We start from the raw sequence: 12,680 nt of genomic DNA, 5'->3' as shown, positions 1-12,680 counted from the left end.
ATTACAGATAAGGATGTTGTTTTAAAATCCCCTCAGGTGGTCCTGATATACATACCCCACCTTACTGTGTGCACTTGTGCACACACACACACACACACACTCACGCAAACACACAAACACTAGAATCACTGGCTGATAAATATGCTGATGACTATCAAACTTTTTTGGACACCCCATCTATTTCCCAACCATCTACTGAACAATTCCAACCTCAGACACATAAATCATAGATAACTATTCCCCAGTCCCTCTGTTGACATTCCCTTTCATGCCTAATGGTATCAGACCTTAGCTCACAGTCTCTGTGAGGCTCTTTCTCCACTGACTTCCCAAATCCAATCTACCACCAAATCCATGTGATTCTCCTTCAAATACAGTCCTCTTTCTCTTTCCCACTGCCACTGCCCTAACTTAAGTTTTCATCCACCCTCCTCTAAATAACTGCAATAACCTTCCAACTAGTCCTCTTATGCTAATTCAGCCTCTGTATCACCAATTTATCTCCCCTAAATAGAATCTACACATCCCCCCTGTAAACAAATACCTCATACACCATAAAAAAAAAACCACCAACACCTGCCCTAACCCACCTCTATAACTCCATTACTGTTCCCTGTCTCCTTCCCCTCCTCCAGACCCTACACATCAATCATGCTAAACCTGTTGTCCCTCTATGAGTGGACAATAAGCTTTCATGCTTCCATTCCACTGCAAGTGCTACTTCCTCTTCCTAGCATGTTCTTGTTTGCTTAGAAAACTCCTACTCACCCTTCAATACCCAACATAATTATTTACTTCCTCAGTAAAATCATTCCTGGCTCCCTTTTCTAGGTCTCACAGTACTGGGAGGCTCCTGCAGGCGCAGGACCCAATTTATACCATGATATCCTCTCATGCCCAAGCTCAGTATCTGGCAACTGGAAAAAACTCAGTACAGTCAATGTTTTTGCTCAGTGAAGACCTGAGAAACATGACCCAGGAAGATAAGTAGCTATTGAGATCATCTAATCAAAAAGCTATAAACTTTGAAAATAATGGTGATCAACATGGAGAGAGGGAGGTGGGCCAGAGAGGTTAGCGACAGTCTTGATGAGGAGAATACAAAATAGAATAAAGATCAGAATAACCAATATTTTTGTACTTGTAAGATTTGAGGGTTGATGGTTCATGAATAGTACTAGAGAAATTAGGAACATGTATTCCCTACGATGGGTCCTTTTATATCAAACAAATTATGTAGAAACTATGTGAAAATTATTTCAAATAATTGTAGAATTAAGAAAGCCTCTAAGTAAAATAATTATCCTTATGTCCTCAATGGCAGAGTTATTACTAGAAATCAAGTATCCTGACACTCAGTATTTTTTCCGCTGTAGTATCCTGACTCTTCAGATTTCAAGTTCCAGACTTGAAAGCTGACTGTTTCAGCAGGGCACAGTGGCTTGCGCCTATTACCCCAGCTACTTGAGAGGCTGAGGTGGGAGAACATCTTGAGCCCAGGAGGTCAAGGCTGCAGTGAGCCATGCTCACTCCACTGCACTCTCGCTGCCTGGGTGACAGAGTGAGACTCCATCTCTAAAAAAAAAAAAAAGAAAAGAAAAAAAAACAAACAGCAACAACAAAAACCTGACGATTCCAGAAAAAAATGTTGAAATATACGGAGTTACCAGATGAATTCCCTTGAAACAGAGCTTCATAATCAACCTTAATATTGTATGTCTTGGCCAAGTGTGGTGGCTCATGCTTGTAATTCCAGCACTTTGGGAAACCCCAGCAAAAGGATCACTTGAGTCCAGGAGTTCAAGACCAACCTGGGCAACATAGCAAAACCTCATCTCTACTTTTTTTTTTTTTTTTGAGACCGAGTCTCACTCCGTCACCCAGGCTGGAGTGCAGTGGCATGATCTCGGCTCACTGCAGCCTCCACCTCACAGGTTCAAGTGATTCTCCTGCCTCAGCCTCCCGAGCAGTTGAGATTACAGGCACACGCCACCACGCCCAGCTAATGTTTGTAATTTTAGTAGAGAAGGGGTTTTACGTTGTTGACCAGGCTGATCTCGAACTCCTGACCTCAAGTGATCCACCCACCTTGGCCTCCCAAAGTGCTGGGATTTCAGGCGTAAGCCACCATGCCTGGGCCTCTACAAAATATCTTTTAAAATTAGCTGGGAATGGTGGTGTGGACCTGTCACCCAGCCACTCAGGAGGCTGAGATGGCAGTATCACTTGAGCCCAAGGAGTTTGAGGCTGCAGTGAGCTATGATTGTACCACTGTAATCCAGCCTGGGGAACAGAGCAAGATCCTATCTCTAAAAACATATAATAAAAACCGTTTTAATAGTTACCCAGGCTGGTCTCCAACTCCTAGGCTCAAAAGATCCCCCCACCTCGGCCTCCCAAAGTGCTGAAATTACAGGCATGAGCCACCATGTCCAGCGGAAAAACTAAAAATTCTATGTCTTCTCTACAATTCTTGCCCTTGGCAAATTTACTTGACATCATTTTTATTGGACCACCACCATTCCATTTCATTGCATGTCTTCCCTGAATTTGAAACCTATGGCAACCTCATCATTGATCTAACAAGGACACTACTTTTTGCCTACACATTTTAACAATTTTGCTGAATGGGAAAAATAGTAGAGTGCTATGATCTTTCGTGAGAGCTCTGAAGCCAGATTACCTCGGTTTGAATCCCAGTGCTGCCACTGACAACATCAGCATGCGTTACTTGACCTCCTCAGTTTCCTAATTTGTTAAATGAAATTGTTGGCAGGTCCCATAAAACCTGGTTCTGCTCTAATCTTAGAAGAGTACTTTGCACATAGTAAGCGCTCAATAAATGGTATGTATTATGATAATAACTATTATTATCACTTCTATAGTGATAGTTCAGTCACTAGTCCATCTTACTCTCTGTATTAATGTTATCTGTCTTAGCTTATAAATTGGTTGTCTATGGGAATGGAAAGATGGACATCTAATCAAAGGTTTGGAATGATACCTAGCACAGAACTAAACATCACAACTAATTAGAAATAGACATTCAATAAACTAGGGAGACACTCTGATCTCCTGACTGTACTCTAGTAGTTATCTTAGTATGTCCCAGTTTCCCCTCTGTCTTTAAAATGAATTGTTCTCAACTATTAATTAAAACGGTCTTGTCAAATTACGAGTTTATCTCACCTTGAAATCAAATCAAAAAGAAGAAACAGTAGAAAAGCATGAGTTTAAATAGCCTTTCATGCCTAAGTATGATTATGCACAGAGAAAGAAACAGAAAATAAATATTTATTTATCCAGAATTCAGCTGTATGAATCCAGGAAACAATTTTTTTTCCTGTCACTATTAATTAAAGATGTGGATATTCCTACATGCCAGAGATGTTGTTATAATTAAGTTCTTTTAAGAACTTGTTATTAATATTTCAACAATCTGGAAATCATACTCCTAGGTATTCACCCAAATGAGTTGGAAACTTCTGTCCATGTAAAAACCTGCACACAAATGTTAGCTTTATAGCAGCATTATTCATAATTGCCAAAATCTGGAAGCAACCAAGATGTCCTTAAATAGTTGAATGGATACAAAAATTATACGATAACTTATACATGGGAATATTATTCAGCAATTGAAAAAAATGAGCTATTAAGCAACAAAAAGACATGGGAAACCATAAATGTATATTGCTTGGTGAAAGAAACCAGTCTGGAAAGGCTACATATTGTATCATTCCAACTATATGACATTCTGGAAAAGAAAAAATTGTGCAGAGAGTAAAAAGATGAGTGATTGTAGGGGATATAGGGCAGGGGGAATGGGGAGAGGAAAATATGTGGAACACAAGAAATTTTTAGAGCAGTGAAAACTATTCTGTTATGTCTGAAATCTGTATGGCACTGACTTTTTTGTTTTTGTTTTGTTTTGAGACGGAGCCTCGCTCTGTCACCCAGGCTGGAGTGCAGTGGCACAATCTCAGCTCACTGCAAGCTCCACCTTCCGGGTTCACGCCATTCTGCCTCAGCCTCCTGAGTAGCTGGGACTACAGGCGCCCACCACCTCGCCCGGCTAATTTTTTGTATTTTTAGTAGAGACGGGGTTTCACCGCGTTAGCCAGGGTGGTCTTGATCTCCTGACCTCGTGATCCGCCCGCCTCGGCCTCCTAAAGTGCTGGGATTACAGGCGTGAGCCACCGCGCCCGGCCAGCACTGACTTTTAAATGCTGGTATTAAATAAATATAAATAATGGTATTATGTTTATGTTTAAATATTATTACTTATGTCAATATAATGTGAATTACATTTCTTTTCAAAATTTAATTTTGCCCAATATGCAAAAACACAATTATAATTTCTTGTTAGAAGCATATATGCCAGCTTAAAAAGAAGCATAGATACCAGCTGATTTTCTTAAAGAATTTTGTCATTGTTTATAAGATGTGTAAGATTATATGAAGATAAAATATAAAGTAAATAAGAAAACCTGTTAGTAGCTGTCAAATGCATCATTTGTGCCAGCTGCCTGACTTTTGTACATTACTACATTGTAGGATCATGAGTAAAGTGAAAAAGAATGTGGATGATGTGATATGTATAAGCCATCAATACTATGTAGTCGGCCTAATCCACAGAGTGGCAATTATTTCCACTATTCTCAAAAGTAAAAGATATATCATTAATGGAGCCATAAGGCATCAAGTCTTCCTTAAAATGTATAGTCTACTACCATTTAACATGTCTGTATGTCAATGAATTCGTTCTACAGGTATTAACAACTGACACTCAATAAAATATGTAGAAAAAATTAAAGTATGCTAAAGGTAAATCATCCATTAAGGACACATTCATCAATGTGAATACAGTATTAGCATTCGCCTTTAAAGTGCTTTTACTTACGTTGCTTACATTCTTAGATTCCTTTTTGCTTTCATTTTGCCCCAAAACTTGTTTCTTAAAATATTTGCTCATATTCCACTTGCTTCTCTCCTGAGTGATTATCAATCACTTAGGATGTTAGATGGTGACAAGAGAACCAGATGTAACATCCCACCCCTAAACACGCATTTATTACCAGGTGACTATTTAAAAAGCAACTCAAGAAATATGATCCCATTTTCAGAAAACTGAGCAAGGGGAAAGACAATAAAAGATATCAAGAAAAAAACAACAAACAGTAGTTCTAGAAGTTTTACCTACCTCGATTAAGGTATATACTTTGGCATTTAAGGGAGTCATATTCAAAATTTATAAGACGTGGCCTTTATGCCATTTATTTTTATTTAAACTGAGTTCCAAAACAAATAATTCTTATTAACTGTTTAGAATTTGAGAGAAAATGTGAAGATTTTCATTATAGACCATGTTTTCTTAAATTAAAATCTCCATAGCAAAGTGATTTTTAGTATATAGCATTCTTGCTGCTGATAGAAATGACAGTCTGTTAATACTTACATAGCTCTGCCTTAAATTCATTTGTTCATATACATTAATTTATTGTCTTTGGACAATATCTCTTATCTTTTATCTATTTCACTCCACTCAATGTCCTATGCATTTCTAATATCTCCAACTGCTAATTTTCCTTCATTGAAATGTTAAATATTATTTATGAGCTCCTTAAAAATCTTCTATATATACTAACGTGTTATAATTACACTGATTTTCATAAAGAAAAAATTAGCTCTGAAAAAGAAAAAGCTATTTTAAATGTTTATATTCTATCCTAAAAAACAGTCTTCAACTGAATTTTTTGGTAAACTATGTTGCAGTTTTTTACTAATGTTCTTTGGTTCAGTATAAATGATATGGTAAATTTGCATTCAAATTCATGGAACTTTTGAAATCTGTTTTCCATTTAGCTGGCCAGCCAAAAACAATATTTTCATTTGTAAACAGCTGTTTCATAATCAGCTCTTTTGTACTACGTGGAATTCCATAAAAGATAGAAAATTTTACTTAAAATACAGGAATCGCATTAATCCACTGCAAATCATTGATTAGTTTTTGTATACTACCACACATTTAACTTATAAGGAAAGATTTTAAGGAAAATTTAATCTTGTGTCCAAATATAACATTACTTTAAACATGAGGTCATCTAAACATCTGTCTCCAATATATCACTGGGGATTTAAATCAAAAGTCTGCTAAACATGTACAATCATTTGGAAAATAAATAACAGGACAAATTCTGTCTTGATTATGATTATCATGCATTTTAAAAGGAAACATTTATTCTAATAAGAAAAGTCTGAACTAATTTAAACTTTATTGACATTAAGTTAAAATAGTTTCATACAAGAGTAAGAGATATATTTCATTTATTTGCTGCATAACAATGCTTATATTTCAACTTTTCAACATTATACTCTTAAATTTTTACTCACAAAAAAACTGATACCTTTATCCCTCCATATATTTTCAATAGTAAAATATTCAAGGAAAAATTTCAAGACATAAAATTTTCCACTCAGTAACTGAAAAATGAATAACACAATTTTCTTTCTGAACTTTCCTTCCTTTAGGGCAACACTATGAATCTTCAAGAAGAACTAAAATGGTTCTGTCCATTTAACTGACTCCTATGTTATGCTTTAAAATGAAAGAATGTGGCTAATTACAAAAGACAGTGAAGGCAGTATATTCCCTTCAAGACTTTATAATCATCAAAAAGTCGGTGTATTTCTTAAATGATTAATTAAACTCTACACTTGACTTATGTCTGGTAAGTATGAGTATTTAAATTCACCAACAGGATATCTTCAGAAACCAGCTAAATACTTGAGATGAATTAGCATTAAAAATAAACCAAAATGCTTAATCATCAAAGCAATTTCTGCCGAAACTAAAATGAACATTAGCAGTTGAAGAGCTGGAGGAAATAAAATTAAAGCATCACTGAATAGTCCATTCCTAGAAAAACACCATAGCTTCCCCTAATGCTGCAGAAATCATCAAATAACCCAGCTGCAAGGAATATTAATGTCCAAGTTTGTCTCACATCTAGTTGGCTGTTGCAAACTGTAACTGTAGGTGGTAGTTATGGTTTTCTGAACCACCTCACTGCATTTCTTCTTTCTGCTTATATCCTGAAGTTGCTAACTTTGGCCATGGCAATTTCAGATCATATATTCTGCCTTGGTAGATACAGGATAAAAACTTTAAAATGTATTCACAGGTCTCTAAGTGTAATTCCTTAAGGGCAAGAACTATGTCTTACTAATTTTGGATATCCATTCCCTACAACTACATCTGACACATATCTGCAGCTTGATAATGCTTGGTAAATGCATGAACGAGTTGATGAAATGAACATCTGACTAAAACCAAAAACTTTTGCCTGGCTCTGCTGAACCACCTACTAATACACTGCTTTCGTTTTCCCACCTATAAAATGAGGTTTATTCTAGCCCTGCACCCTCACTGAGGTATTGGGAGAACTGAACTAGAGCATAAACACAAAAATTTATTCTAAAACTAGCAGTAGCAAACCAGTGTAATCATTTTGATCATCGACAATGTATCTAGGTTAAATTATATATGCAGAAAAACAGATACTGAATGTTATATGAAGTATTTATTTATAAAAACATTCTTTTGAAGAAGCTCAAAATTGAAATAACATGCTTCTAAAATAATGTGGTATGTTGAAGCAGAGAAAGTCTCTTTTGAAAATACAGTTAAAGGACTGGGGGCTAAGAAATCCCTTTGGAAAATTTGAGTCTGGTGGTACCATTTTTTTTTTTTAACTTTATAAGATCTTAGGGCTGGGCACGGTAAGGCTCACGCCTGTAATCCCAGCACTTTGGGAGGCTGAGGCGGGTGGATCACTTGAGGTCAGGAGTTTGAGACCAACCTTGCCACATGGCGAAACTCCATCTCTACAAATAATACAAAAGTTAGCTAGGCGTGGTGGCATGGGCCTGTAATCCCAGTTACTTGGGAGGCTGAGTCAGAAGAATCACTGAACCAGGGAAGCGGAGGTTGCAGTGAGCTAAGATCATGCCACTGCACTCCAGCCTGGGTGACAGAGAGAGACACTGTCTCAAAAAAAGAAAAAAAAAAAAAACTTAGGAACTTAATAATTAACATCTTTTGTATTACGAGGAAGAAATTCAAGCTTTTTTATATAATTAATACAACTGAGCAATTGAGTTTATCTCAAACTTTAGCCCTCCCAGTCCAAAAGCTGAACACCATAATGACTAGACAAAGATGCTAATTCAGCATTAGCAATGTAAAGCATGTTTTTGTGTGTTGCCAGTGTTTTCCCCAACACACAAAACACACAAAAAATCTGTGGTGAAACAACCACAGACATGATCTAAGTGGGAAATCTTTGCATTTATACTGGCCTTTGTATTAAAATAGCATAGAATTGTCTATGATTATTTCTTTCAATTAACTGCGTTTTTTAAAAAAACTGAAATATAAAAATAATTTTGCTTTAGCGTAGCTTCCATTTGTGTAACTTTATCTCACACATTCAAATTCGAGTTATCGGCTATTTTATCATTTTCCATCTTTTTCCTAGTAGATTTACTCTACTATGTAAATGTTAGCAGCAAGTTGCCCCATTAAAAATCACTTAATTTTGCTTTTCTTTATTCTATTACTCAAAATACCTGAAACAAAATATGTAAGGTACTATATGTCACTTTTTATATTTTTCTAGATTGCACTGACTTTATTTTTCAAAATAACCACTGTAATCAGCTATTTCTGCATTTTTGTCTGAGTACTTTGATATGATACAGGCTCCATCCTCAAGGATAGTATTTCTCAATCTTGGCTGCACACTGGACTCAGCTAGAGCAATGTAAAAAATGCTGATCCCTGGGTCCAATTCCCAGAGATTCTGATGTAGTCAGTGTGGGTTGTGACAGTGGCCTCTACATCTTTTAATGTTACCCAAGTGATTCTAAAGTGTAGTCAAGGCTGAGAACCACCGCTCTGGGGACTCACAGTCTTGTAGGGGAGATTAATAACAACAGTAACAAACCCATTTATGGTGTGCTTAATTGTGCCAAACAGCAGGCTAAGCATTTTATGTGCCTCATCTCATTTAACTCATAACAACCTTAGGGAGAAAGATTCTGTTACTATTCCTGTTTAAAGACATGAGGATTAGAAAGATTAAGAAACTTGTCCAAGGTCCCACCAGTGATAATTGACTGAGACAGAACACAAACAGCTCTGTCCAATTCCAGAATGGTAGCTCTTCATCACAGACTATCATCGAGGTAGAAACCATGCCATAAAAAGATACTATATTCCCTTTTGGAGACAGGGTTTTGCTCTGTTGCCCAGGCTGGAGTACAGTGGCTTGGTCACAGCTCACTGCGGCCTCAACTACCTGGGCTCAAGAGATTCCCCTACCTCAGCCTCTCAAGTAGCTGGGACCACAGACATGTGCCACCATATCTGGTTAATTTTTTATTATTATTTGTAGAGACAAGGTCTCACTATGTTACCAGGCTGATCCTGAACTTCTGGCTCAAGCAATCCTCCCGAGTAGCTGGGATTAGGGCCATGAGCCACCATGATGGGCCTAAAAGATTTTTTTAAAGGGGCAAGTCATAGTGTTCATGAATAGAAGTGACAGAAGAATTACCTCCGAGGATACACAACCACCGAAATTAGGCAGATATTAGAAATGTCAGTTTTTCTCCTTAGCCTGACAGTCAGAATGAATTGTAAATTTTCTTCGAAATAGTAGTATCTGAGGCAAAGAACACTCCTAGGCAGTGGCCCAGTCTAGCTGGATACCTCTCAGTTGTCAAGGACACAGGAAGGAACAATGAAATCATTATTTGACTATTTTTTTTTAGTTGCTAGTCAGCATCTAAGTCTGTCTGTAAACTACATCTCTGCATTCCCTATGGGCAAAGGGAGCTGTCCCTCCTGGTAGTGACAGAATAACCACAAACAAAACAGTCCTTCTCAGGGGAAAGCCATCTTTATCTGTCAGTATTAGTCAGCTGAGAAACATAGCTGCAGGCAGCTGAAAAAACAGTTTGTCTGTTTTAAGTTTACAGGTGGCCTTATAATGGAAAGTTTTACATACTGAGATTCCTTTTCAAGTTAAAAAAGTTTGAACAAAAAGGGACAAAATTTGGCAGGATTTTCATGCAACGCTTCTAACCAGCTTACGAAAGCAAAATATCAAATTTTAGTGAAGCTTGGTGAACTAAGCACCCGCCCGCTGGCAAACAGGCTTAGCTAACTGCTCCTATCCTTTCTGCACTGCACATTCCTCGTGGTTCAAATCAGAATGGCCACACATACCTGCTGTCACAGGGGCTGGCTATACAAAACACTCAAAAAATGTTTTCGGAAGGAATTCATGGACATTGGAGAGAACTAACTTTAAAAATACTTTTGAAAAGCAGATTGTAAACAGAGTAACATAATAATAATGTCAGCGTGTAAACAATAGAACAGCTGCTTAAAGCCCAGGTAAAAGGCATTTTAATGTGTCTGTTCATTAGCGTGTGTGTGTGTGTATGTGTGTGTGTGTGTGTGTGTCTGTAATTTGTTTAAGAGGAACAAGTATGAAAGGGGAAGAAGGCATTTGACTGATTTCATCATCATTGTCAGCACGGATCAGATATTTGGGGTTCCATGAAACATACCTATTGTGCTTTCCTCAACATTTGGGGCAATGGAGCAGACAGCGCCAGTTTATTCTGTAAGTGGTTCAAAGTTTCTTTTTCGTGGTTTTCCTATCATAGCTTATATTTTTGTCTGAGGAAAAGGCACAGTTCAGAATCTATCAAAAGCAGTTAAATTGTTGGAAACATCTAACACATCACAAAGTATAATTAATTAAATTTATCAATGCAGTTGCTGTTTTCCTAGAATAAAATGGGGGCTTTAGAAAGTCAAATTCAGCAGTTATTGACAAGTCAGAAAAGCATGCAGTGCCTTGGTGGGAAGCTCGGCACATGTCTTGACTGAGAGCACTGATCCTTGGGGTAGAGGGCTTAGAAAAAAATATAGAAACTAATGAGAAAAAGAGAGCCAGCTAATTACAAACTTGAGTAATAATGTCACTGTCAAATCTTAGGAAAAAGACTGACAGATTCTATTTAACCTACAGATCAGTAGTTGTCAATTAGGTGGTCTCTTTATAACTGGGGTGAAATATGGAAATGATTGATTTAAATTAAAGACAAGGACTTTGTGTTACTTATCTCAATTAATAATGATTGATCAAATTTGTTCCAAAAAATGTTATGCAATTTAACACCTCAGAAGTTACTGTGAATGATAAATAGAATACCTACACACATATACATTCTCTTCTTTTTAAAAAATGTAGGTTTAGAGGAGGGGAGTGAACCAAATTATTTGATAGAGTGACTACTAAAATATTAGTTAAGAACCACTCCTGTGGACCCACTGTGGAATATTGGAAAGGAAGTCTCCAGAAGCAAAGTAATGACTCCATTTTCAGGGGTGGCAGAGGGGAAGACAACTTCATCAGGTGAAAAAGAAGATCATGTTAATGAAATCCAGGTTTGAGCACAAAACAAAATTCTACTGCCCCAAATCAGTAGTTAAGTGAAATAAGATAAAGTTTCTAGAATGTAAACAGAAATACAGTTTATATTATAAAAGTACAAAGAATTATAGTTAGCATATATGCATGTATTCATAAGATGTGTCACTCTTATGTGAAGTTGTTTTGTTTTTTTTGTTGTTTTTTTCAGTATTTTTAGTAGAGATGGGATTTCACCATATTGCCCATGCTGGTCTTCAATTCCTGAGCTTCAGCGATCAGCCTCGGCCTCCCAAAGTGCTGCGATTACACACCCAGCCTGGGTTTTTGTTGTTGTTGTTGTTTGTTTGTTTTTAATGTTTGGAAGATTCTTAACTGCTCATATGTTTTCCCTCTCCATTAATAATAACGAACACAGAGCATTCAGTAAGTGCTAGTTACAATTCTAAGCACTTTACATGCCTCAACCCATATGATCCTTCCAATAACCAATGAGGTAGATTGCATCCTATCTCTATTTTATGGGTAAGGCACAGAGATGTTAAGCTGCCTGCCCAAGGTAACACAGCTAGTAAGTATTAGAGTTGGGATCTGGTGTCAGGCATTAAGACATCAGAATCCCCATAGAATACTACCTCCTTCTCTTACCTCTATTCTCTATTTTTTTTAAGAGATGGGGTCTCGCTCTGTTGCCCAGGCTGGAGTCAAACTCCTAGGCTCAAGCAATCCTCATGCCTTAGCCTCAGGAGTAGCTGGAACTCCATGCCTGTGTGCCCAGATTTACCTCTATTCTCTTTGTAGGGTGAAGTGAAATACTAAAATACTAAAATACACACGCACACACACACGCACGCACACAGAGATGAGCTAAATAACTCTTTGGGACACCACAGTAGGAATTTAATAGAGTAGAACAGAAAATTAAGATTAGGTTGCTATGACCCCACTGAGTAAGTCGCCTATCATATGACTGCCACATGTGTGGGACTGACTCAGATATCCCTGAGGGCATGTGGGGCAAGTAGAAAGATGGGCTGGAAAAAACTACAACTAACACAATGACATTTGAGCTTGAGAAAACAAACCTACCTCCAAACTGTAAGCAACTCAACAATCAGATACTCTATACTTCTTATAACTGTTCCTGGAAAGCCAGGTATTGGGAGAAAAACA

At 37.3% G+C, this 12,680-nt stretch overlaps 1 protein-coding gene across 2 annotated transcripts in view; it reads right to left on the bottom strand.

The window, feature by feature from the left end:
* The window catches only part of SLC25A21 (solute carrier family 25 member 21), a 516,179-nt gene that overhangs the window by 475,730 nt on the left and 27,769 nt on the right, over positions 1–12,680 (bottom strand). The window lies entirely within an intron of this gene.

The sequence above is a fragment of the Symphalangus syndactylus genome, chromosome 9 (genome assembly GCF_028878055.3).
Source record: "Symphalangus syndactylus isolate Jambi chromosome 9, NHGRI_mSymSyn1-v2.1_pri, whole genome shotgun sequence".
Taxonomy (NCBI): domain Eukaryota; kingdom Metazoa; phylum Chordata; class Mammalia; order Primates; family Hylobatidae; genus Symphalangus; species Symphalangus syndactylus.
The sequence above is the reverse complement of the archived record's forward strand: the minus strand, read 5'-3'. Positions and strand labels throughout refer to the sequence as shown.